Consider the following 2,683-nt stretch of genomic DNA (forward strand, 5'->3'; position numbering starts at 1 on the left):
TAAGCTCTTAGAGGCCCACGACCTTACGTTGGCACGGTACTCTTTATTCTGCACTGATGGCATCTCAGAAGGGAAAGGGGGGACCGAAGGGTAAGGGGCCTGCGCCTAAGAGGCCCATGCCGGCTCCCCCCCTGAAACTGTTCCTTCATCATCTGATGAGGAGGAGGAGAGGTTGGAGCAATGTGCGATTTTGGACAGGATTGCTGCTTTGGAGCAAGCTAAGTCTGTTGTGGTTCCCGCCCCCCCTCAAATGGTTTTGGTGTCAGACCACAGGCAGAAGCGTCGGGCCGAGAGAAAGAAGTTTAGAGATGAGATCGTTAAATGACTTTCTTTGCTTGAATCCAGGTCTGGGGCTGTTGTGCCTGATGATGGGAATGAGGCCGGGGCGTCTGGAGCAGCTGCAGGCAAGGAGGATCCTGCGCCAGTGGAAGTGGTGGAGCACGTCCAGCCTGGTCCTAGTGGTATGTGGGACCCGGCATTGCAGATGAGCTTGATGTGGCCATGGGAGCCTTGGGGTCAAGGTGCTGGCTCTGCCTCACAGAACGGCGCTGCAAAAAGCTCTGGCGATACTATACAGTCCTGGGCTTGGGGGGCCCCTTCACAAGCTATGCAGTCCCCTAGGGGATATGTTCCAGCTGGTCCTTGGGGTAGTGTAGGGTGTACCCCCCCTTGGATCAATCCTTACACTGCTGCGTCTGCTTCAGCGATGCCTTTCGGTGATACCACCTTGCCGTTAGGCGATCACCTTTTACCTGCAACAAAAGAGAAAATATATAAAGGTGAGTTCATCGACCTCTTTAGCCTTCTCTACCGGGATTTAGAGAAGAAGGATAAAGAAGAGATGGATGATAAGGAAAAGGAGATATTGAGGAGAAAGAAGGTCGATAGGACATGGGCCAACTGGCTGGCAGGATATTTGATTTATGCCGGTGTGTTGTCCCGTTCTCAGCCTTTGTGGTCACCGGCGCTGTTCCAGTACTTGGACATAATTTATAAGGCCTATACGGGCTTCCCGGGCCCTGCATGGCTTAAATATGACGAGGAGTTCCGGATGAGGGCTGCTATGAATCCCATGCTGCCATGGGATAGGATGCATCCTCATCTGTGGCTTCAAATTATGTCCACGCCTGACTTAGCGGCTGTTGAACGCTCACATAGTGGCCACATCATGCAGCGTTTACAGGGGGCCAATACTTCCCGTGGTGGCACGGGGTAGGTGGTTCAACCCCGCTTGCTCTGTTGGGATTTTGGGTCCCGAGGGGTATGTGATAGGAAGTCATGCCCATTCCGGCATGAATGCCCTGTGTGTGGCGGCCCCCACCCCTTCCAATCTTGTCCGAGGAGAAAGCCGGGCAGGAATCAGAGGCAGAGAGGGCGGGGCGGTTCATCCTCCTCCGCTGGAAAAGGGCCCCAGTCCAATAAGCCTGACGGCTCTTGAAGCATGGCTGCGGGAGTACCCTAAAGTAGTGGATAAAGTTTACTTGTTAGATGGTTTCACGTTTGGTTTTCGAGTTGGTGGTGAGAAAAAAGATTGGCAAGGAATTGGAAGAGGGCCGTGTTCTGGGCCCATTTTCTGCACCACCGACCCCTAATTTGAGAGTTTCACCTCTGGGGATTGTGCCTAAAAAAGCACCCGGTGAATTTCATTTAATTCACCACCTTTCATATCCCCGAGGTTATTCAGTTAATGATGCCATCCCTGATGATCTGTGCACGGTGAGGTACACCTCCTTTGACCAGGCGGTACGGATTATGCGACGCTGTGGTCGGGGGGCAGAATTGGCGAAGTGCGATATTAAGTCGGCATTTCGCCTCCTCCCCGTGCATCCAGATGATTTTGAGCTGCTGGGTTTCTTGCCACAAGCCAATAATGTCAAGAGCAATGCTGGGCACTGTTAGCCACTCTGCAGCCCCGCCACCTTCACTGCCACCTCCTGAGGCTCTCTGGTAGGGTGGCAGACCCCCCTCCCCATTTGATAGTCCTCCATTGAACTAGTCTGCAAACTGCTCGAATTGAAGATCTGTGGCCCCGGTCACACTGGGGGAAATAGGTGCGGCTAAAGTGTGGCTTTTTTGAGTCGCACCAAAAGAGATGCGCGGCAGCGGGATCAGACAGATCCCCCCAGCAACCACGCAGGTCCTCCCCAGCACGATCAGATGCTGAGAGGAAGCCACGGACTGGAGAGTGAGGCCAGCCCACTGCGCATGCATGTGCATGCGCAATTTGGCAGGACCTCGCATGCTGTGGGAGAGACGGGTGCGCCGGCGATCAGACGCCCGTCCCTGCAGCGGATTTTCAGGTAGGTAGTAGTGTTTTCGGGGGGGGGGGTTATGCGCAGTTTTGCCTGGAAGGGACGGATCGGGGACGGGTTCACGCTGCTTCCCAGATGTTGCGGTGTGATCACGCCCGCTTGATGCACCTCCCATCCATCCCTCTTGCGTGGCATATCCTCCCATGTGACCGGGGCCAAAGTGTACTATATTAAAGGGAAGTTAGGCGGGTAATGTGCCTGGTTCGAGCCTTTACACTGCGATGCCTGCGGCTAAACACACTGTTTTTAGCTAGGCATGTGCCGGGGATGGACAATGGGGTAGCTGATGCTCTCTCTCGCAAACAGATGGAGAGATTTCGTCAGCTTGCTCCAGACACCGATCTTCAGCCGGCAAAGATGCCCCCGAAGAT

Source organism: Gekko japonicus, unplaced genomic scaffold (genome assembly GCF_001447785.1).
Source record: "Gekko japonicus isolate JY-2015 unplaced genomic scaffold, Gekko_japonicus_V1.1 scaffold3085, whole genome shotgun sequence".
NCBI lineage: Eukaryota > Metazoa > Chordata > Lepidosauria > Squamata > Gekkonidae > Gekko > Gekko japonicus.